This window comes from Zosterops lateralis, assembly GCF_965231275.1.
Source record: "Zosterops lateralis genome assembly, chromosome: 1".
Taxonomy (NCBI): Eukaryota; Metazoa; Chordata; class Aves; order Passeriformes; family Zosteropidae; genus Zosterops; species Zosterops lateralis.
Window position 1 is genome coordinate 61,835,279 of NC_139762.1, and position 25,579 is coordinate 61,860,857.

Here is a 25,579-nt window from a genome sequence, read left to right on the forward strand (position 1 = left end):
CGTACGGGACTGCAATGAGCTGAGCACTTCTGGAAACTGTTTTCTCTCCAGCTGCCCAAGCGTGAAACATTTTTTTTTACCCCAGTATTGAGGTCCAGTACACGAAAATCTCGATACTGAGTGTTTTGAAAGCTTAAAGGCTGTAGTCTTTCTAAGCACATCTGTAAAACCTAAAATGCCCGATGTTTCTGTGAAAGAGCTAGGGCTGATGTCAAACTTTGCAGATACCCTGTTTTATTGACCTAATAGATTTGCTTCTATGCTTTGTGTTCACTAAGAAAAGTTTTGAAGTCTGAGTTGGCTAAAACTTCCAGCAGAAGCACCAGGAGACAAATAAAACAAACCTACAGTTGAACATTAAAACATTTTGTGACTTTTGAAGCCAAAAATGTGATTTTATATATATATATATATATATATATATATATATACTCTTTTTTTCAATGTGATTCAGGAACTTCCCATGCTGCAGTTTGACACTGCTGCAGATTTGCCCCGTGTGACTTTCCAAAGTCCCAAAGGGGCCCTGAGTCAAATGAAGGATTAGAAGTGAGCGAGTTTCCCAGGTTTTCTGCACAGCCCTCTGGCAGGTAGCTCAACTACTTCCTTTGAGAATGAATAGATACTACCTATTGCCTTGCAGTTTGTTGATTCACAGTTCCTACAGGAAACCATCTGTAAATATTAGCCTGTGTAATTTGTAGTGATATTAAACAAAGTGATGAGAATCCTACTTAAGAAAAAAATTGATAGCTTTCCATATGGTTCCAAAAAGCTTAACACTGATACTAGTTAGCACAATGTAGGAACAGCACAGTTCTGACTCAATTTATCCGTAAAAATGAAGGCTTAGTGAAACATTAATTTTCCAAAATTACAGAATGTTTTAATGTGATTGTAATTGCCCCTTTGTGCTTTTAATTTATTACCATTGTTATAACGAATTATAACTCATTGTAACCAAATGCTTTAGATGTGAAAAAGCCAGGCTGGTATGCTGGCATCTTGTTATAAAGATGGTCTCTGTATAATGCAGTCATAGCATTTCCATTCTGATTTACGTGGAGTAATTTACGCTGATTTGGGGATTCCTTTTGCATCAGTCTTGTGATGCTGTTATGTCTCTGGTTCAGTCCTTTACACGTTCACATCTATAATGCGTTTTCCTGGAGAGCTGCACTTAGAATCAAGACAGCTGGGAGAGCTGGGTGTTGTACAAAGGAGCACAGCAAACTCACCTAAGTGATGCTGGGGAGGGGAGCCCTGTGGAAACTCTCATGAGAGCTGTGTTGCAATGGTGTGTGATCAGCAGTTCCTCAGGAGCCAGAGTGACTCTGAACACCCAGCACTGTGTATGCACCTGGACACACTCCAGCAGCATTCCTACCCTATGGAACCAACGCATTAAGCCCTGCTGGACCAGATCTATGCCTGTTTGGGTGTGTCTGTGCTGTGTTCCTGCTCTCAGGAGTGCTGAGGGGCTCAGTGCAGCAAGTGTCCAGACAGAAGCCTGATGCTGCATTATGCTGAGCGGGAGGTGCTGATTCAACCTGAGCACAGAGGCTGCATGCTCTGCTCCACAGGGCACAGAGGTGAGCTCAGCAACAGTCCTGCATCCAGGCTGAATTTGTGCTGTGCCCCACCAAAGCCCAGGATGAGTTCAGTCTGGGGTTAATAGCCCTAACTCCATCCCAAAGCCTCTCAAATCCATCTGGACTTTGCTACCTAGCTCTCCTGGGAGGACAGCATAGGGATAATTGGGCAAGCTCAACAAGATGCATTCATATTCTGTGCTACATGAAAGTACTTGTATGGATGTGAATCTGGCCCTGGTCTGGGCTGCAGCCTTAGCTAATGAACTCAATCAGACCTGAATTGGCTCTGCACAGAGCTCATCCTGGTGTCTCTGTTGCTTCAGCATTCCTGATCTACAACTCATCACCTGTGGCATACCTGCAGATGAACTTTATCTGGTGTTGTGTGTGTAGATGCATAAGGTAAAATATGATTGGGCACAAAATATCACTAAAAGCATTAAGAGGAAAATTTGTAGAGAGAGACTCAGTAACACAAGGGGATTGTATTAAAGACTAGGTCCATTCTCTGACAATTTACCATTCATTTTTCTTATGGGAAAGGGAGCAGATCCATAGGAACATGGGATTTGCCATAGGAAAAACTGACTGTAGTACTAAACTTCAATTGTGCTTGTATGTTCCCTTTTTCAGTGTTTGGAATAGTCAGATATTTGTGTTCTCTTCCATTGCATGTTACAGTTCTAATCTAGCAAAGAGCTTAAATTATGTTCTTTAGAGCTTTACTGGATCAGGGCCATTTTCAGTACTTCCAAAAAGTGAAGGCTAAAGCATTCTCTGAAATCTTTGGCTGGAAATTGTCTAATATTATTCCTTACCCACAAGGATCTTATCTTCACTCTCCCATAGGAACTGAAATAGCAAATGTCATGTATGCAGCCTTGGCAGACAGTTTTGAACTTGGAGGACTTCTTTTGGTGAAGTAGTGTGGGCCAACATGCCTGAGACATGTTCAAAGCTTTTTATCCTTCCTCATCCATTTGTAATACAAGCAGACAATTCCCAGTTTCCAAAACAGGGCTAAATGTATATTGTGGTGGTGGCAGTGACTCGATAAGGAAATATGGGAAGCATAATCTTCAGCTGACTGTATAGAATGTACTTTATCCAAGAAGGAAAGAATCCCTCAGCGTAAAAAATAAAAGAAATCAATATATCGAAAAATTTTCATGTGCTAGGAGCTGTTTAATGACTTTTTATTGATTCGTAAACAGTCTTTGAGACACTTTCCTTTTCAGTTCTGCAAAATGCTTACCTTGGTATATCAGCGACAGATATCTAAGTTTTTGTATTAGTGGGGCCTCATGGCTCTTGCTTCTGATAACTGGAATGTATCCAAACTTTCTTTCTTATTCTGAACCATTTTTTAAAGGGTGCTAAGGTGCCAATAAGTTGAAAGTTCTTTTTGGTTTTTGTGGGGTTAGTTTATCACAAACTCTTTATGCCCATTCAAGAAGGTAGATGGCTAAAGAATGTATTTTCAGGCATCCTATCTGATGAGCTCTAGCACAGAGGAAGATGCTTCAGTGTAGTGTTTACAGAGAGAACATAACTCCACAAAGGATGATGAGTTGAAGACTCAGCTGTGCTTCCCATGGCAGGCCAACTGACCAATCCCAAGAACCCTGTATGAGCCTCTTCCTTAGCATATTGTGAGGATGTTTTCAGTCTTTGAGAACCAGATCACCTATAGAGTAGTGTGGGATCTGTTTTTCTCATGGAAGACCTCTCTTACTGTGGTTTATTAAAAATATATTTGCTTCAGATTTTTCAGGATGCAAAAATTTTTCAGATGTGCTGTTAGTGATTTGGGACAATTGTGCACAGTGCAACAAGCATAGAACTGCCAGGTTTGACTTCACGTGGTCTGTGTGAAGTTCTGTGAAGTGGTCTTAGAGAAAAGATATTGCTGGAGAGAATCTGTGAAATAGGAATAATTTGAGATTTCTCTTTATTTTTGAATGAGTTTTGTATGAGTTTAGTTGGATTTGGTTTATTCCAGGCTTTAAACTGGGATAAAAAATGAAAAATAGCAGATTTCCATTATGTGTCATTGCATCCCTAGAGCTGCCAATGAGGGCCTGGTCATGAGAGAGCTCATTTTAATTTTATGAACTGTGTTAACTGAATTAAAAAATGGTTTTTTTTGTGTGGTATGGGCATGTATGGACACATAAAGTATCCAGCCCCCTCAAATTTGAATACTATAATTACTTATTTATTTTATTATTACTATTATTAACTACAATGTGATTAAGATTAATTTGTGGGAAAAAATAAATTACTAAATTAACTACATTTCTCTGAAATGAATAGCAACAGGAAACTAAGATTTCAAGTCTAACCTTGAAATTCCAGCCTTTTTATTGAAAAAAAATCATATCCATATTTCTTTTCAATAAGGTGGCCTGTCCACCTAACTAAAGCTGGTATGTTAGCTTCAGCAGGTTGAAATGATACTTCATGGCTATAGAGTTTCCTTTTCATGTCCTTCCTACTGTACTTCCTGTGGGGTTCACAGAGGTCTCTGTTCTCCAGTTTACGAACAACCCTGAAAATATAGTCAAAGCTATAGTGGCTTGCAAATTATGGAAAATGGCTACTGATATTCATAGGACTCCTCAGAGGAAAGACCCATCTTTCTTTGTATGTTTCACCACACCTGACATTCAACCCATCCAGTTAGCACACCACTGGATACCTGTCTGGGCTCTTCACCTGTGGAGTACAACCAGCTGGAGGTTCCCCTAGCAACAGAATTCCATCCAGGGTGTTCACAATGGAAGCATGGAAGCATTAGCAGCTGAAGGTTCCCTCTAGTGTTACATTCCTGTGCAGGTCTGTCAACAACTGGAACTCTATTGTCTGGAAGTTCCTACCTTGGTGGCCAAGATAGGGGTTGATGGCAATATGAAAGTACTGGCCAAGATTGGGAAGAGAGGAGACTCTTTTCTGGTAATGTGACCAAGCAGTCCCAGAGGAAGAGTGGCACTGTTCTGTTGGATATATTCTGAGGTAAAGACTCAGCCCTGCAAGATCAGTTTCCACTTCCTCTGGTCTGTCACAGCACACAACACCCTCGAATGCTGTGTTGCAGCACAGTTGTAGGAGGTTCAACAAGACTTAGGGCCAGGTGCTGCACTTGGGTCACAACAAGCCCAGGAAGTGCTACAGGCTGGGGGAAGGGGGGCTGGAAATGAGCCAGTAGTGCCCAGGTGGCCAAAAGGCCAGTGGCATCCTGGCCTGTGTCAGCAAGAGTGTGGCCAGCAGGACCAGGGCAGAGATTGTTCCCTGTACTCAGCGCTGGTGGGGCCACACCTCATGTCCTGTGTCCAGTTTTGGGCCTTTCACCACAAGGAAGGCATTGAGGGGCTGGAGTGTGTCCAGAGAAGGGGAACGGAGCTGGGGAAGAGTCTGGAGTACAAGTCTGATGAGGAGCAGCTGTGGGAGCTGGCAGTATTTAGCCTGGAGAAAAGGAGGCTCAAGGGAGACCTTATCGCTCTCTAGCTGCCTGAAGGGAGGCTGTAGCCAGGTGGGGGTCTGTCTAAACTCCCAAGTAGCGAAAAACAGGATGAGAGGTGGCCTCAAGTTGCATCAGTGGAGATTTAGACTGGATATTGAGAAAAATTTCTTTGTGGAAAAGGTGGTCAGGCATTGGAACAAGCTGTCCATGGAATGGACATCACTATCCCTTGAAGCAATCAAAAAAGATGTGGGTATGTCACTTAGGGACATGGTTTAGTGGAGAATGGCAGTGTTGGGTTAACAGTTTAAGTCAATAATCATATTGCTATCTTTAGTCTTTTCCAACCTAAAAAATTCTGTGTTTCTAAGTCAATAAATGCCATCACTGCTGCACAGGAAGCGCAGACAGACAAAACCAAGGCAAGCTGAATCCCCCAGACACTTGCTGGTCTACCCAACAGTACCTATGGGCACAGACTTTGACACTGACTGCATGATAGATTGCCAAAATTTCTCTTAGGTGAAATCTTGAGGAAAAAAACCACTATTGAGTGGTTGGTGAAGCCAGCAGATAGGGAGGAACACTGTATAACACTGGGGCAGAAGCTGACTTGGTTATCCTAATGGGCATTGTGCTGGACCATGAGGAAGGGCAGCCTCAGCAGCAGAACCCAGCAAATAACTAGGGTCCTGTCTTAACAGAGCCATAGCTACTCCTCTGGCTGAGGTAACTGGCTCCTCACTGGAATGCTGGGGCTATTAACAGTTTTCCTATTTGAGAGAGGAGGAAGAGTATATAATTTTTTTTCACAGTACAGTTTATTTTATTTAGTAGGGGTTTTGTTTGTTTTCTGTTCTCCCTTCAGGGAATAACAGAGATTTTTCTTTCAACCCTCAGGGATCTAATAACATATATACAGACTTTGTTTTTGTTTGGGCAACCCATGTTGAACTATTTTTTCCTAGGAATCACCACTTCCAGCGTAGATTTAAAATACTGAAGTTAAAAGTGTGTAGCTGGTTATTTTAATATATGAGAAATGCTGTGCATGTTTTTCTCCAATGGACCCTTCTTCTTCCCCTCCTCCCCTCCTCCCCATTTCTCTTTTCCTCTAGAGCACACTTCAGAAAGGTGGGTATGGCAGATGTTTTGAGGTTAATAACAGTTGAGAATGTAAGTCTACTCATAGTGCTTAATTTTGAGGAGATTTGTCCTTAAATGTGACCTTGCACACAGGTCACTTGTAAAATCAGAACCTTCATGTAGAACTTGCTTCAGATTTTCATGAAGATTTTAGCTGTCTGAAGTTAAGTTTAATTTTTCTAGCTATTAAGGTAAAATTTGCATTTAACATTTCAAAGAACTTTGTTAGCTTCCTTTGATATGTGACAGCTGTGATTCCAGGTTTAGTGACAGAAAAATGAAGGTGATGTAGAGGGTCATCTGATCAGAAATATAAACTCTCAGAAGAAGACAAGACTAAGCATGGTGTGTTACAAGAGGCATATCAGCCTTTAATCTAGCTTTTGTATAGGTTTCTCCAATACAGTTTGTTCTTAAGACTGGAGCAAGAAGAGAGAATTATTCTTTTTCCTCTGAATTTTGATCAGTTAAAGACTTTCTGTTGGCCAGACTGCTCTCTTCAAATACCTTATTTGATAAAGAAAAGATCCTTCCTTGCTGCTATGACTTTATATTTTCTAAAAACTTGTCAGAATTTTTATTTCAGGAGATGGTAGTGTTCTGCTTGAGGTCATTAAGATAAGGCAAGCTTAGAAATCTACTTTTGTCTAGAAACTCTTGTGCTTACAGTTCAGCTTTCTTAGGAGCCAATTAATTGCAATCTAAAGCTGCAAAGAAGAAAGAAATTGGAATTTGTGTTTGTCTGCATATACATAAATATACTTCTAAAGGACACCACTTTATGCTATTTTTCTCTTATTTTCCCTGAAAACTTTTTACTTGTTTGGTTAAGCAGGATTGTCTTTCTTCCAAAAAATAGATTTCACAGTGGTCATCCATGTATTTTAGATAAGTAAACCTGTTCTAATGAATGTTTTGAATATGAATTCCTACACATATAATTATGATTTATTAGATATTAATCTATAGTTATGCATTAGCAATCTTTAATGACTCATTTTCTTTTTAAAGCTTGTGGGGGAAAATAGCTGCACTTATATACTTACAGAAAGTAATTCAGAAATTAGGCTTACTCATAAAATGATATTAATTGTCCATGAGCTCTTGGCACAAATTTAATGTAAAACTGAGAACATGTAAGTTGGGGTCAATTGGGGGTGATTTTGAAAATAGCTTATTTAGTTGTTTTGGCCAACTACAGCTGGTTTAGCTGTGTCCTGTGGTCATCATTCAATTCAGCACCCTAAAGTCTGTCCTAATAGCAAAGCATCCATTGTGTTCAACAGTGGAAGGACTGGTGAAAATACCAGGAGTAAAACACATGTTTAATACTCTGCATTTTTTTTGGACTGCAGAAACTAAACATAAGCTCAGTGTATATATGTGTGCTTACACTGTACATGTGTATATATGCTACAGTAAATGTGCAATCACATTCTGAAAGTATTCATCCTGTATCTTTGTTCCTTTTAAGCATCAGCTATCTTTAGTTCAACAGGATCAAGCCACTTGACAGCAACTCTTAATAACCTTGAGCAGAATTTGAATGTCTGCCATTTGATTAAGTATAAAGAATGAAGTCTTTAAGTCTGTTTGTTTGGTTTGTTGGGTTTTCTTTTTGGGTGGGGGTTTGGAGTGGAGGGGTAGGGGTATATGAAGAGGCATGTCCACTAGAAATTTTTCCACTGCTCTTAGGTATCCCAGATTTTTACTGGAGTGACCATTTATGAAGCATTCATTTGAATATCATGAAGCATGAATAGCATGTCCCCCTCTCCTACCTCCAGTTTTCACACATCCACACCATATTTCTACCTCTTCCTCTTTTTCTGTCTTCTTTTCCCACAGCTTCTTTTTGTATAAGTTTGATCTCTAAATGATCCTGGCCTAAGGTCAGAGATGGACAGCCTAGCAATGTGCAGATTATTGTCATTTTCTCTTATCTCCAAGGAGACAAAAGGATGTCTATGAGATCCTATAAATATTAAAAGCAGATATTGTAAATCATCCCCAATCCTGTTGCTGAACTGAAAATCAGAGCAAGATAAACATGAAATTAAGTGAGACATACAACTTAATGTCAGGTTTTGCAGTATTTTTGCATGTGGTGAGTTTAATTTCTTTTACTTTGAGAACTGAAAACATAAGTTGGTAGGAAACCCAGCATTTAGCTTCAAAAGTGGTGAGATATGGGAAGCACTCCTGATCTGAAGTAGAGAAACTCTGGAAGTTTTAGAACTGTTTTGCCATTGAATGATTATGTTACAACAGTGTACAACAGTGCATGATGATACTGTGTTCTTCAGGCATGTGCTTTTTAATTTTAATAAAATACCTATTTTGTACTTATTAAGCTCCTGCCCCAAGCACTCTAGACCACAGCATTAGAGATTGAAGTTCACACATATATGTAAGGAAGGTTGAATTGTGATTGTACATGTGTATTTCCATGTGAAAAAGGGGGAAGTGTTATCGGGAATACAGGCATGATTTAGTGTCATTGTGTATGAATAGGCAAACTGTAAGTACTGTATGGATGACCTTTAAGCAAAATGAGAATTCATTAGGGCTGGCAGCCATGATTTTCAGAAAAAGCATCATAGTGTTGCTGTTAAGATTATTAGCTTCTTTAGAGATTTGTCAGTGTGGATAAACCAAAAAAACTCATGTCATTTGGCATACTAGCAAATGCCAGTGACTGTACTTAGCAGAAACTAAAGGAGATAACCCCAAATCTTATGATACCCTTGAATGCCTCTGCTTTATGTTCTGTGAGGATAGAGTGTTTTTCTTTAAATCTTTGCATGTAAGACTGTAAAGTCAGAACAAGGATTTGTATACTAAACACCAGATTTAAATACTTAAAGCTGCACAAGATAATTTCAGTAATGCATGGATCAACCTACTGACAGGCTGCAGAACTCTTGCTTGCTCTACCTGGTGCAGGTCTTAATTGTCTCAGCATGCTAATCAGTAATAGCAATATGCGAAATGCCTGACAGCCTGGAATCAGCAGTGATTTTTCATTGAGAGAATAATCTAGGCATTTTGTGGTAGTTATAAATCTACTACATGTGTATGTATATATGATGCTATAGCTTGTGCCTTTTACACAGATAAAATATGTTTTATACAGATGTATTACTGATTTTAGACTCCAGGTTGTTTTCTGTCACTCAGTTCAGGGAATTATTGCTTATATATATGCAGTTGTAGAAGAGAAGCAGTCAGGTACTCAACAGTTATGAGGATAGAGACTAAAATGAGTCACACTGGAATCTGACTATTTCTTATAGCAACTTGTCAAAACATTGGATTGTAATACAAAGATTGCAGGAATACTTTCTGCACATGTAGAATGTGCTTTTTCTTTTGTTAATTTTCTAAGAAGTAGAATTAAAAAATATGGACACAGTCATTTTAATTTTTTCTTTAGATCAGAAAATGTAATATTTTGTTCAAACATTTTAATAGAACAATTATCCTTTTGTTTTTAAATAAAATTTTCAAGTGAATAACTGCTTGTGACAGGTGCATTTTGAACAGTTGTAGAGAATTAAGTTCTTTTCTACTATATAAAATAATAGTGTCAGTGAAAGATTTCTTTGTCTATCATCTTTATGCATCACAGCTTTCTTTTGGAGTGACCATTCCTAAAAATAAGGGAAAGTAGTTATACCAAAATTCCTTTTTTTTTTTTTTTTTTTTTTTTCTGAGTTGGGTTATTGTCTGTTAGGGTAATTGATACTTCTTCACCTTGAACTATGCTGAGATTGCTGGCTCCTTGAAGAGCATGAACATGAGAACTTTTGACATGGATTAGATTTTGAAGTAATGACCTTGAAATACAGGACCAATATTGGGGTGCCATTCTGCTGTTATTTTTGCTTCAATTAGTATCTAAAATATTAAATAAACAGTGTTCTCCAATTCTTTCCCTCCTGTGCCTCTACTTAACAGTATACAAAGGTTTAGTGCAATCTCCTTTAATAACAGGAGTAGAAAAAGGAAGAAATAGCTACGCACTTATTAGAAACAAAATCAATTATTACTTTTAAAAACTACCTGCTTTCAATTAAGCAGGAAATTATCTAACCGGTTACTTAATTTGCTCTGGCTGGCAGTCTCTCAACTGCTTTATGCTGAATGGAGCATGAAATTAAATATGTAACAACTATCCTAATGGTTATGTTTTTAGAAAACCAGCATTTAGAAATGTTATTTTGCATAATTTCAAGAGAAATAATGACACAAAAATAAATTACTACTGCTTCAATGCATTTGATATTTAAAAGAAAGATATTACTTAATTGTTGATTCTCTTATTCTGATTAATAACAAAACAGTCTTTCATTTGAGTGATGCAGATCTATACTTGGGAAGTGGGCTATTTGTTTAGGTGGTTGTCTTCCCCCCTGCTTTCAGATTGTGTGTCATGGGTGAAATGATTTCTGTTCATCGCTTGCTGCTTCAAGTGTTAGGATTCACCCCATGAGGAGCAACTCTGTGCACAATGCACCTTTTGGTATAATTTTTGTAGGAATCTTCAAGAGATTTTTGTGTTTTCTGTTTGGTGCTATTTGCTGGATCCATCTCAGGATACAGCTTCTGTATCCCAATTGAAACCCATGCATTTTTACTGCTTTAGAGTAATTTTTCATTTCAGAGGAAATCCCTTGGGGTTCAATACTCACTCACATAAATGCCTTTAAAAAACCCCGACTGGGAACCTGATGCAGAATGCTTCTGATTGTGGGTTAGGAGAGAGGAGAAGCTGCTTGAATCATCCAATTCTTTGTGTATATTAACATCAACCCACCATTCCTCACCCCAGCCCCAAAATTTCACAAGCATTTACAATGGCAGAATGATCCACAAAATCACACCATGTAAACTTGGCTATGCTTCCATACAGGAAATTATATTTAGATTTTAATTTAATGCCTTTGATTTGATTAACTTTGTGACACAAATCCACAGACATCATTATATTTATCACTGTATAAACTTTACTGTATTTCTCACTTTCAGTTTTATTTAAATTTAACAATAGAGAAATAAGTTATACTATAGTCCTAAATTAGAACGAGTGTTTTTTTAACTATATCAAACAGCTACATGGATCATGGAAGTTTTCCTTTTTTAACAACTGTTATTAAAAAAAATTCTTGTGCATAATTATGATTTGGTAGGTAATAACTAATTACATTCCCCAATAACCAGATATCGATTATTTTGTGCTTCAATTGGGTTTTAATGCTGTCTGGCTTACAAAGAAAATGTGTCATTTTGTAGATTCTTTAATGGTTACATTTCTGTTCTCTGGAAAATTGTGAATTTGAGCCTCTAAAGCAATAAAATAGTTGGTCATTGCTTTGAGCCTTGACTCAGACATTTATCGACTGCCATAACTTTTGAAAAAGCTTTGAAATTTGGTAGAAAGTGTTGGTTCTTCCACAAAGTAACCCCACTCTTAGACTGCAGGAGTGATGGTTGTGACAGCAACTGCCTGCATCTTATGAAAATTGCTTGGTATTGTTAGTTGGCCTTTAGTCTGCCAAGCTATTCTGTTCTGTTTCTTGAATGGAAGACACTTTTAAAATTGTCCCAAATAACAAAAAAATAATAAAAATTAGCTCTGATTAAATTAAATTAGAATAAAAAAAGGATGTCCGTTTTTTCATTTGGGTTTAGGCCCCTTTACCCCTCTCTGTCATGCAATTGAGAAGTTGTCCCCAATTCCTCAACAATCTAAAATTACTTTTGTGTTCTGGCCACAACCTGATGAAAAAAGTGGGGAAAAAAAAATCCCCAACCTGAGGAAATGAGCTCAGACATTTGAAGCACTTAGATCAGCATCCCTCTATGTCACCCCAATTTTCTCAGAATTCTCATGTCACAATCTTGAGGAAAAGTCACCTTTCCTTATTCATGTCTTTGGCATCAATTTTCTTCCACTGTAGCCTGCAATGAGAATCGCTGAGCTGAGAACCAGACTGCTCCCCCTCAGTGATGCCTTCCCTGGAAGTTGATGGTGTCCTGTCAGCAGCTCAGCCAGACAGAACCACCGGCGCCATCTTCATTAGGGGAAAAGCTAATATAAACAAATAAAGGCGTTAGTGGAGATAGCAGAGTGAGGGGATTGCTGAAAAATGCCTTGCAGAGTCAGTTGCTATGCCTTTAGTTTTAAAAATATATAAATGTTATATGAATCTCAAATCCGCTTTTATTTACATAAAATATTTATACACCAAGCAAGACAATTTCACAACTTTAAAATGTATTTTCCTGTTAGATTAATCTTTTCATATGCTAACAACATTACAAGTAAACATTTTCATACTCTCCACTACATGAATGTGGCTAAAAGCTTCCTTGTTATTTTATAGTTACAGCATTTCAAATGTATCTTTTTTTGACGTGGTTAGGCAGCCTGCCAGTTTTACCACTAAATTATAGCAGAGAAAACACTCAGTAGAATTTGATTAGATTTCTTCCTTCTCCCCATGAGTAAGGCAAAGCAAATTTATGTTCAAAATGCAAGCTGGGTTCTGAAGGATTGAATATAGGTCTGTATTTGTAGTGTTAAAAACGCAGGCGAGTTTTGTAGTGGAAAATAGATCTTGTTTATAGTGCTGCTTTATATTACTGTTGCATTTTGTTCTGTCACTATCTGTAGAATGATAAAAAATATTAGGCAATACCAAATTTAAGATTTGTATTTCAGGGAATTAGAGATGAATATGTCCTTATCTTTGCTCCAGGTAAACAATTATATTAGTAGAATCATAGAATGGCTCAGGTTGGAAGGAACATTAAAGATCATCTAGTTTCAATCCCCTGCCATGGGCAGGGACTCCTTGCACTAGACCAGGTTGCTCAGAGCCCCATCCAACCTGGTCTTGAACACTTCCAGGGATGGGACATCCACAGTTTCTCTGCACAACCTATTCCAGTGCCTCATTCCCTCACCATAAAGATTTTTTTCCTAGTATCTAATCTAAGCCTACTCTCCTTCAGTTTGAATCAATTCCCCATTTTTCTGTCACTACATGCTCTTGTAAAAAGTCCCTCTTCATCTTTCCTGTAGGCTCCCTCCAGGTACTGGAAGGCCACAGTTGGGTCACAGCAAGGCCTTCTCTTCTCTGGGCTGAACAGACCCAATCCTCTCAGCCTTTCTTTATAGGAGAAGACCTCCACACCTGTGGTCATCTTGGTGGCCTCCCCTGGACTCTCTCTAATGGGTCGATGTTGTTCCTCTGCTGGGGTCCCAGAGCTGGGTGCAGCCCTGCAGGTGGGGTCTCAACAGAGCAGAAAGGCAGAATCCCCTCCCTCTCCTTGCTGGCCAGTTTGCTTTGGATGCAGCCCAGGACACGTTTGGCTTTCTGGGCTGTGAGTGCACATTGCTGGGTCATGTCCAGCCTCTCATCCACCAGCACCCCCAAGTCCTTCTTAGCAGAGCTGCTCTCAATCCATTCATCCCCCAGTCTGTACTGATAAGGAGAGTGGCCCTAACCCATGTGCGGCACCTTCCACTTGATCTTGTTAAATTTCATGAGATTCCTGTGGGCCCACTTTTTGAGCTTCTCTGGATCCCTCTGGATGACATCGCATCCTTCAGGTGTGATGTACCTATAAAGACTGGATTCATCCTAATCAGTTGCAAGCATTTACCCAGGAGTTTAAATTTATTTGCACATTATCTGTAGATCATATTTCCAAGGACAAAGGCTGCATTTAACTGACCTGTGAGTATGTGGTGGGGCATGTGTCCAAGCCATAAGATTGATTTGCCTACATCAGAGGTCTAGTTGGAGCATGTTGTGGTGCCTCCTGGCCAAGAAGGTCAGGTTTCTTACTTGCAGCAGTCAGGGCAGAATGGGAGAAGAGATCATATGTGCCTGATTCTGACCTGATACAGAGTTGGAACATAAGACAGCATCTGAAATGGGCAGTTAGAAATCATTCTCAGGTACACAGACCATTGTTCAAAGATCTTCAGTGGGCTGGACTGCCTCTGTGTCTGTCTTCTCCCATGAACTACAGGCAGACTTATTTTCTAGACCTTACTCTGTCCTGGCATTCAAGCTGCTAACTTGAATTCCTAGGTTGGCTGGTTTATGAACTATGAATACCAGTCAACAAAACCCCTTCAACAGATGTTTCTGAAGGACCATATCCAGTGTTTACTTATTATATGTTAGATAGAAAACTACATAAACAATTAGCTCATGAGTGTGAATTATCATTAAAATGACATGAAAACAAACTTTATATTATAGTTGTTACTCAGTAGCACTGTTTTCATAATGTACTTATATCCTTTAAGGATAACATTGTGAACCACTGTTCCATAACGCAAACCAAGAAATTTTAGTAATTAGACTCTGCGGAAGTCCATTCTGGTGATTAGTTAAGTATGTATTTAAGTATGTATGTATTTATATATTTTATGTATTTTAAGTAGGTATTTTATATATATGTATAGTGCAAAAGCTTAAGATGGATATAACTGCTTATTTAGTTCCCATTCTAAGAGGCAAGCACAATAGCTGTATGGGAGTTCCTTTTATTCTGTAAACCATTTATAGGAACAGAAGGGTTCAGAAACTGGCACTATAAGTCCAGCACATTTCACAAGTGATCTTTAAAAATGTACTCTTGTTGCTGCTTACAATGTGTGTTTTTAGTACTAAAGTGAACTGACATATGTATTCATAGTTCCCTCACCTACTTCCAGGAAAGGAATTAAATCAGTAACTTTAATGAATATAATTTTGTTATCTACCATATATAGATATGACATTAAACAAATCTTTAAATTTTTCTTTGTGTGAGAATGTACCTAATTATTAATAAAATTTAATAAATGTGACTGATATATCTGATTCATTTAATTAGGGAAAAAACATTCTGTAAAACATGGGCAGTTGATATAAAGATGTTTCATCAGGATTAGCTTGGCTCTTAGTTTAAAAGAAACTAATGTAGGAGGAAGAGAGCTTCTATTGTATTTTTTTATATAAACCCCATGAAAATCTTTGGATTTTCAATTTAAAAATATTTAAAGATTTGTTTTAGAAAATATTCAGCAATACCATTGGCTGTGGAAATGGTAAAAACAGTGAGTCAGTAAGCTACACTAGCTTAATTATACTCAGAAGAGAGGTAGTGTATATACCACAGCATGGATTACTTATTCCTACATTGTAAACAGTTTTCATGACAATGGACTGATTCAAAGCTTGTTGGCATCATCCAGTACACTCCTACTTTTATCAAGTTCTATTTCAACTTGGAGCCTGATCCAAAGCCTACTGAAGTTGATGAAAAAGTTGTTACAGTTGAGGTGGTCTAAGGACCTAAACAAGCTGTTCTGGAATTCGATACACTACCTCTTTGAACAACCTTTTTTTGATTCTTCTGGTAGTTGTCACAGCACCTGGTCTTGGGAGAACTTTCACTGAATAAATGTTGATTTTTTTAGATCCAACTCTCTAAATGGGTGTTACTCTACTGAATGTTTGAAATGTGCCTGTAACTATGAAAAAATATGACATAGTCAGAAGGAGCACAAAAAGTGTTGTATATGTTTGTAGATAATACCATTTAACTAGGGTAGTGGAACATCCATTTAATTTATGATTTGTATACAAATAAAATATGTAATTGATTTGTGTCACCATGGATCATTGGTAAATGTGACTTAGGAAGATCGATATTTTGATCTGAAGCTCAGTGTGATCTTATTCCCTTTAAAGAGCATAATAGTGATCAACAGCTTGTAGCCTTTGGGGTTTGAGGTACTGTCTGTTCCCTAAATGTTTTTCAGCATTTATTGACAATGATCTTCTCAGTGTTCAGGATGAAAGTCACAAATTCTTTTTACCTGTAAGAGTTTTCTCCAACATCAAAGCATAATTTGTTTTATCCATATAAAAAAATGTCAGCGCCCCAAAAGCCTCCCAACATAGGCAGTCCAAATAAACTGGAAAGGGAAAGAATGACATGGAAAAGTAAACCTTTTTTTTTGCTGTTTCTGTGAGGCTGATACAAAATGACCCTACATGTAGAGAGCATGTAGGGTTTCTCACTGAAGATGCAGTCAAGGTAGATGATCTTCAGATCACTCATTAGTGTATTTGGGTATTGTCTTTCAGAGTGGGGGAACTCATCAGGTATGAATTAAAGGGTGCTATATGTGTCCTGATTCATAGCCACATTCTCAGAAATTTCAAGTCCAGAGCACAAACAGTAAAGAAAGGCTAAATAACTTTTATCCATGGGATGTCATGTTATACAAATTGCATTTCCCTTTTTCAACCAAATCCATCTCCACTACAGCTTTTCTCTGCAACAGAATTTAAACATAAAACTTTTGTTCTTACTTTTGTATTAGCTCCAAGTACAAACTCTCTGATCATCTTCTGCTAACATATGGGTCTGAGACTCGGCCAAACCAGTATTTCAATGGGTGGGGAAAAGAAGGGGTAGGGATGGACTGACTCTCCTTCAAGCTGTGCATTTTCCAAAGGAAAGCACAGTGTTCCAGCCCTGTGATTCTGTACTTCCACAGGTCTCTTGGGTGCAGTGTCTTGGTCTGGCCATAGGGCTTTTACTTCTCAGGCTATAATTTGTTAACATCTGCTTGATACTTTCTTGCTTTAAAATCAGCGGCCCCATCATATGCTCTAGAGCTACAAAGAAAAGAGCCCCCAGTAGTCTAATAGCAGGGGGATTGCAAACAGATTTGTGTAATTTCACAAAGTATACAAGCTATAAATATTATGTTTATTCTAAAGAAAAAATGTGAAATTCAGTCAGCAGATAAAGTGTTTATTTTCTTACTGTCACATGTGTTTCTTCATCCTTTTGTGACCTCAGTGTGGTAATATCTAAATAGTTTGTTCTAAAGCACAAGACATGCTGTGTGAAGAGGCAGGAGCAGAAGTACTAACACAACACCAGGATCTTGACTGGTTGATCATCTCTTGCTACTTATGATTAAGCAATAAGGAGAGAGGTACAGGGTATTTCCTGGGGATTAATAACTGATAGGGAGGAGTTAATGGCCTGAGGTGCAGCTGAGGGCCATTAACCCCAGCTGGTCATCAATCCTCATTAAAAACCTCTGCAACGAAGTTCACCAAACACGGTGAAGGGCAAACCAATGTTTTAAGCACCTTTGTGATTTCCCTCTCTGTTGTGTCCTTAAATTAGTTCTGATTTAACTTCTGTTACTTCCTGGGGTAGATAGTGCTTTTTCTTGCTGCAGCAGAAGTTCTAGTCAGCTATGGGTTTGTCTCACCAGTAGCTCTTTGAAAACTGCAGTGTTCAGACCTTTATGTGTGAGTGTCCTCACTACTACAGCAGCAGAATAAGGGCTGTTTTAGAAGTTCTAGCATTTAATTACATGGAAAAGAAGGTAAGTAATAAATTTCACAAAAGATCGGTTTATAAAATCCAAATTTGTTTTTTCATAACATAGTACAACATTTTCTGTGACAGGAATTTTTAGGGGAAGGGCCCATGGTTCTTCCAGTTTTGAAGATGTTAATTTTACTGTGTTTCAAAAAATTATTCTGTTTGGTAGTATTTGATACAAAAACCACTTCCTAATTCTGCAAAAAAGCCAAGTATTGTAAATACATTTCATATTAGATGATAGGCATTATAATATGCATCTTTTATAATGGATTTGAGGTTTCCTTAGGGTTTGAAATGCATACAATTTAGTGTTCTGCTGGATATTTCTAGAAAGTTAATCTTCTTTGAAGGGAGGCCAATTGTTAGCATGGTATTTAGAATATAGTGATATTGTAGTTATATTATTGCTCTTAGTTATTCCAAATTAAGATTATGGTAATAAAATATGAAGCTATGACAAGATTTCTGAGAGTGTTTTTGGAAACCAATAAAATCCTGAAGTGTCTTTAGAAGGCCTTAGCCTTTCTTCTCATGGTAGCAATAACCTGGATAATATTGGAGAGCTCAGTTGGCCTAATTCAGGGAGAGATGATTGTCTGTGTTCATTGCAGATGTCTATCTGAAAATCACTTAAAAAGTCTCTGCAGCCCTTACAATTTTGTGGAGATACTATCAAATGTGATTGATAGACTTTTGGGGACAGGAGGCAGATAATAGAATAAAAGGATATAATCTGCCAATACTGTGAAATCAATGCAGATTTTTTTTTTTTTTTTAACCACAGTGAGAACAGAATTAGTGTTTGGCCTTGATTTAAAAGTGTATGATTTTGCCCTACAGCTGCTGCTGAACTCTGCACCCTGTGCATAGGCTTACAAAATCAGAAGCCCTCTTCTTGCGGGTCTACACAAATACCTGAGGCATAAGTGACCTGAATGTTAGAAAGGGGGAGAGCACAGGGCACTCCAGTTGGAGAAATACTGTTTGTGTTATTTCCTTTCCTGATGGTGTAGAAAACAAAGCAAGTCCCCCTTTGCAGAGAGTGGGAAGAATGCTGCTGGTTTCCACCACCTCAAAAAAACAGAGAAAGGGATCTGTGCTGTTTCTATGTATTACTTGGATTTGCAAGTAGTGGAAACTGTACAGGACACACTTGGATCAAAGCAGCAGTTCTTTGAATGTAGTTATGGAAGGTATGTCTCAATACAGCCTTGTCTTTTATTCAAAAGACTTAAGGCAAATATGTATGGTGACTGCAGTACACCTATTTCCTCTTCCTGGTTTAGGGAGGCATACCTTCATGTGTAGCAGGACTTCATTGTCACTGTTCATCTGAGTGAAGGTAGGCATTCACAGGCTTATTTGCAGAATCATCCTCCTGAAATAGATACAGACTGATAGAGACTCCTGTTCCATGGAAGGGTTACAACCTTACTTGAGTCCTTATATTCTGCATAATAACAGCTGAAGAAAAAGTCTTCTACCTCAATTCTCTGCATCCAGGACTTGAGGAGGATACTTAACCAGTCCAAGAGTATTTTGAAAGGAATTTCAGAAGAAAAATATGTTTTTTAAAAGAAGTTTAAAGAGAAGCTCTTATCTTGTACAGTCAAAAATAGCTCCCTCTGTACAGTTTTGCTTATGGGAGGCTTCTGAATGCTCTTTTACAGTATGAGGTGATTTGGACTTCCTTACTAATTTTGAAGTGTCATATCAGATACCTCTGCCAGAGCACCAGTCCCTTCTGCTATACTGTGTTCTTATGGCTGTAAGTCTCACAGTGGCTTGTATTTTCAATTCCAGGTATCAAGAATAGACTCTCATTTATAGGGTCTGCGAGTACTGAAACCAGCAAACCTGCTTTAAGTGTACATTTTGAGACTAACTTACTTTGTAGCTCTTTTACCGCAAACTGGTTTGCTGTGTAAGGCAAAACATCTGCATTTCTGTGACTTCTGCACACCATATAAAATCTGCTGCTTTTCGTGTTTCAAATGCTGTCAAATGCTCTTCTGTTTGTTTCTGTTTTAAAGGACAGAGAATAAAACTTTAAAAGTGCAGGCTCTAATGTATGCAGTGGTCATCCATTCCTCCATGCATGTTTCATATAAAGAACATCCTTGCTTGTTCTCTAGATGCTGTAGAGAAGGCACTGTCTGTTGAAGGGAGCCAAGTGGTGCACTTTATAGCACTGGGAGTCATGATTGCTCAGCTGTGAGATTGCTTCCTGGAAATCTGTAGTGGAGAATCAAGCACAGTGCAGCAGAAGCCACATATGAATGTGGTAAGTGAATAGCTGTGTTTGTGCATAGGGAATAGCTCAGGAACCTGGGGAACAGTAGTATCCTTTTGAGCATGACTGGCCAGTTGAGGACATACCAGTTAAATTGCTCTGAGAACCCAGCTGACAGATGTCAATGTGGGTAAGGGTAAATAATACAAGTCAGAGGTGGAAGGTTTCAAGGAGGAAGCAAACAAAGATACATCAGAATTATCCAAACATAGTGGTCTACAAAGAAATAAATCACTTTTCTCTAAGTCCTTTGGCATCCCTGTCCAAGTTGGAAAGTCATGTGAAAGACTACCTCATGCCCTTTCTTCACTTATCATTTATTAGTTCACATTCTAGGAAACTGACCTTCCCCGGTTTGATGTGACAAGTCTATATGGCCTTTTTTGTATTCTTCAAAAAGGCCTTCACCTCTGTTGATGTCTCAGCAATTTATTTACGACTCTACAGTGCTATTTTTTTTTCCTTTTGCTGAATGCCAGTAATAGTACTGTAAAACCTCTTTAAGGCCAAGATGTTAATGTTTTTGTGTTGCTGTTCACTTTTTACAATGGCTACTCCCCAACTAATTTTTTCTCTCTTTCCTCCTAAATCTCTGGCTTAAAAGAGAGGGTGTTTTTCTTGGCTCATGGCTTAACACTTCTGCGTTTTCCTGATCAACTGACCTTGCATGTTTATTTTAAGTTTCAGTGTTTTTATATTCATCCCATTTCATCCTGATCATGGACTTGCTGCAAAGCTTTTAAAAAAACCCAGAAATGTTTATTCTTTCTACACTTTGGCTTCCACGTATGAAATGGACGTGCTGAGTCTTCTGTCTGGTGTATCTCCTCCTGTATATTATAGGTTTTTCTGCCTTTGTCTTCATGCTGAGTAAATCTTGCCCTTCAGATTTTCAGTATAAAATGTTGAAATCGTTATGGATTTCTGCTGTGTGACTATGGAGTGGTTTATTTTTATTTCTCAACTGTAGCTTTCAAGACAGGAGAAGTTAAAGAATTTTGGTAGGATAGTGGTACACTTGTGCTGCTTTGGTACTGCTATGCAGGAACTCTGGCTTCAGTGCCAATATTCTAGATATATGCTTATTGTAATGAGAAACCCAATCAATGTCTTTTTCTAGCTAAGTATTTCAACATGATATTTCAGTGGCCTAGACAATATAATTACTTGCAATAGTAGAAATCAGCTCCCTTTGAGTGTATGTGGTTTTGCTATACTTTACATAGTTGTAAAAATATTTTTATATCCCATCAAGTCAAAATATTCTTCTCAGGTTAGAATGATTCCCTATGCTTGCAGCTTTCACAAGAGTGTGTTGTATTGAGAATCTTAGTAAGAATATGATTAATGGTTGAAACACACTGGACTTCTTATAATCCCCAAGTAACTGTTGAATGTTGTTCTTACTGTTCCTTGTTTCACAGCTGTGTGAAATAAACAGTCATATCTGAAAGCTTTGGCTGGAGCGTTTGAAGCTCAGCTCAGTTTTTGGTTATTTGTTGGAAAACTTTTTCCTCTTAGCAAAAGTTTATTTCTGTCTCTCTTCTAATCAGCCTAGTAGATCAATGTGCAGAAAATGACACCCTGAGCCAAGATGCTGCTGAGTGTGGACAAGTATTTAGAGATAAACAGAAGAAACTGGATGTGTTCAGAAGAATGTCACCTTCTTAAGCCTGGAATGTTTTCTTTGCAACATTTTTAGAGCAGTGGGATTTCCTTTCAGCAGGATCTGAGATACGATTGATGTGAACTCTTGTGGTGTTAAGGTCAGAATTGTCCACTTCTTATTTCTGCCTTTGAGCTGAGTATCTTGAAAGCCTTGCATCATCAGTCTTGTGGCACTCTGCTTGTCAGGATTCCAGATCATGTCACTGAGCAGCAAACCTGCTAAGCAGGCTCTTTTGGGAATGGCAAATTTTGCAGAGCTATTGGATTGGATAACTCAACTAGAATTTCCATGCTTTATGCTCCCATGTCAAAAACCAGATGAGATTGGCCTTGTCTCTATAGAAGGGACCTTGGCGATCTCAGAGGTAGGATTTAAGGAATGGCAGACCTGGGAAGAGTTTCCAAGATCAGGACAAGTAAGCCCAATGGGACAGATTGAAAGCTGTAGTAGATACAGGGAGCCTATGTACCTGATCAAGAAAACTGAGGGTATCACTTAATACAGTAGCAGATATTTAAGAAGGAGAAGAAAAATTAGCAAGGCTTAATTTCACTGATATTCAGGAGTGCAGGAAGTCTTTACTGGGCAATATGACTGAATGTCTCTGTGTTTCTGGTTTGTATAGAGGCTAATACTTCCATACTTTAGTCTTGCTTGTCCTGGAGTCTGGCATTTCCTGTCAATGAGAAACCCTGCTTTTCTGTAACTTTAGGTACAACCCAATGTCTAAATGTGTTGCACATAAAACAATTCCCACCCCCACCAAGTTTCTGTAGGGATGCTGACTTTGCAGAAATTCTTTCTTGTTGCTTTTGTGGCACTTAAGGTATAATTTTACTGTTTCTTTGACATGTGAATAGGGAATGCATCTGATATGTTTGGTAGAAAATTTCAGTAGATACCTATGGGATAAGATTACTGTGATGCACTTTAAATGATTACAGCTGTTGGAGGTGGGGGAATTTGCTGCTGAGAGAAATGGAAAAACTTGGTATGATTCAGTGATAGGTGTAGGAAAAGATGTATGTTATTATATTTTTAATCAAACTTGCAAGATAGAGCCAGGATTGCTGCATGTATTGCAGCATGTAGCTTCAAAAAGGAAAAAAGAGAATAGTCTAATTCCTTTGCTGTTTCTGGGGGCTAAGGGAGTAAATGACCTTCAGCTTTATGCAAATAGAAGGATTGCAGTTTGTAAATGATGATAGCCATTTAAAAAAAAAATAATCCCACTTTTCTGTTTTTGGCAAATGCCTTGTAGTTTGCAAATGGTTTCATATAAAATATTTCATATAAATTTGAAGACTTTATTCTTGTGTAACCCAGCATAAATCAGGAGTCTGTACAAAGACAGGGGAGTTACTGTCACATGCAACTAGCCTGAACCCATAATAAGCTCCAAAATATTGTAGATATTACAAGGCACTAATATATATTGTTGATTATAATTCCAGTCACTGGTTATAAACCTCATGAAATGAATTGCCTCATTTATAATGCATACCATGGGACAACATCTAATTTGGTGACAAGCATGGAGTCTAGCAAAGATTCAATAGAAATATCTGCTTAAATGACCATGTTCTCACCTAATTACATATATTTTCTAAAGCTTTGTTATTTAATATACCTGTTGTTATTGTTAAATTGAATTTCACACCTTTAAAAATTCTGGTGAATAAATGTCCTTTTCTCTGTGAGATGCAAGGTAAGTGTTTATTTTAAATTGTGACTTTTTGTGAGAAAGATAAGAAAATCAACATATGCTGTTATCACTCCTCACTTTTGAAATAACAAGGTGAGGGCTATCCTTGAAAAGTAATTGATATTCCTGTACAGGTTGAAACTGATATACAAACAGATAAACAGAATCCTTCTAGTCTGTGCTTTAGCTGAAAATGCCATACCAATGGTTGTCTTACGTGGCCTCCAGTTTCAGAACAGACCTTTGACCTTTTGGACCATTCTGCTGGTTTGCTCTGGCCATTTCAGATGCCTTGGGCCTATGTAATTTTAGCTGCATAAATAGAACACAGAACTACCGAAGTGATGCTGTCTGAGTTAACATTGTGCAGTGGGCTGACCTTGGCTTGACACCAGGTACCTGCCAAGCTGCTCTATCACTCCTCTTCACAGTAGAACAGAGGGGAGAAAATAGGATGAACCCTCATAGGTCAAGGTAAAGGCAGTTTATTAAAGAAAAAGTGAAGATTGTGCATGAGCAATAAAAGGCAAAAAAGACCAAAAAACAAACCAAAATATTTTATTCTCTACTTCCAATCAGCAAGTGATATCCTGTCACTTCCCAGGAAGTAGTTGCTCTGGAAGGAAAATGCTGTAAATGAAAAATACTCCCCTGTCATTTCCTCCCCTTTTTATTTAGCTTTTATATCTGAGCTGACCTCACATGGTGTAGAAGATCCCTTTGGTCAGTTTGGGTCAGCTGTCCTGGCTGTGTTCCCTCCCAAGGTATCTCCCACCTCCAGCCTACTGGTGAATTTTGGGGAGACAGCACTGATGCTGTGCCAGCCCTGCTCAGCAGAGCCAAAGCATAGGAGTGTTAGCAGTACCTTTTCAGAGACCAATGCAAAGCACAGCCCTGTGAGGACTGCTGCGGGGAGAATTAACTCCATCTCAGCCAGACCCAATACACACTGCCTACTAAGTGATCCTATAAACAGGAATAGGGAAAAGGGATCAATTGCATGTAATTGTTTTGCCCTTAAAATGTCAGCTTTACCTTGGATAACAGGTAGCTAAAATTCCACTGCTTATCTAGATGAGCATGTAACAAGTCCACAGTTTAATGGAGGAACTTGCAATGAAATCTGGTTTTCACTGGTTGTTATGGCTAGTTAGAAAGCATAAGGAATGCTTCAATATCGTTGGGAGATAATGCAGTGGTCATTATTGTATGAGATAAAGGCTGTAAAAGTATATTCTGTGAAGTTTCATTCATAGATTTCTGGAAACTAGTTTTGTAATACAACCAGATCTGGTGTAAAATTCCAATGCCTGTGGTCTGGTATGAAGTGGCATTTTTTTAATCATATGTTTCTGTGTAGTTTTTGTCATGGTTAATGGTGGTAGTGGTAATGTGAGGTACCACTGCTGTTCTGGCAAAACTGCAATAATAAATGTAATCATGTTGGACTGAGCTGTGGGGCTGAATCCCTGTTTCTATGTGCAGTGTTTGCTTTGCTCCAGTCTGTTTTATGCATGGAAATTCATTACAAACAAAATTATTATACTGGTGCTACTCTGAAGCGGGCTGTTGAGATGTAATCAACTGATTGTGTATGACTTGGTGCAAGAGGGAGGGGAATGCTTTTTCTAAATGGATGTACAAAGCTTGGAACATGAAGAGGGATTGCTGAAACTTGTTTAGATGGGGGAATCTTATTTTGCTGTTCTTGCAGAGTCACTCATTGGGTAAGAATTGTGCAAATGTTTTTGTCTTTTAATTGAGCAAATACTTTTATCCTTTGAGCTTTTTATACACATATAGGAAGTTGTTGTTTTGGATTTTTTTAAACAACAGTTGTATTAAAACAAATAGTTCTTTCATTTAATCAGTTGTTTGTCTTCTGTACTATTCTGGAATGCTCTCCCAAAGCCCTGAAATTCTGCACCTGCAGCAGGCTTATGCTGTAGTTACAGAACAGGTGCTGTGCCCTGAAAATCTGGCCTTCAGGGGAGGTGTCAGACACAGCTAATTTATCTGTGTTTCTGCACAAAGAAAAGAGAAAGAGGAGGGTGATAGTTGCTGGAGAATCTCTCGTGTGTGGGATGGAGGCACCTATCTGCCATGCTGACCTGAAGCCTTCATGGGTTTGCTGTTTACCAGGTGCTCAGACTTGGGACGGTGTGGAGAGTCTGCTGAGGTTTGTCTTTCTTTTTGACTGTTACCTCCTGCTACACATCCATCTGACTACCAGTGGTACTGCCAGGGTGTGCTGAGTGTTCCAAGATTAGCCACAAGGTTT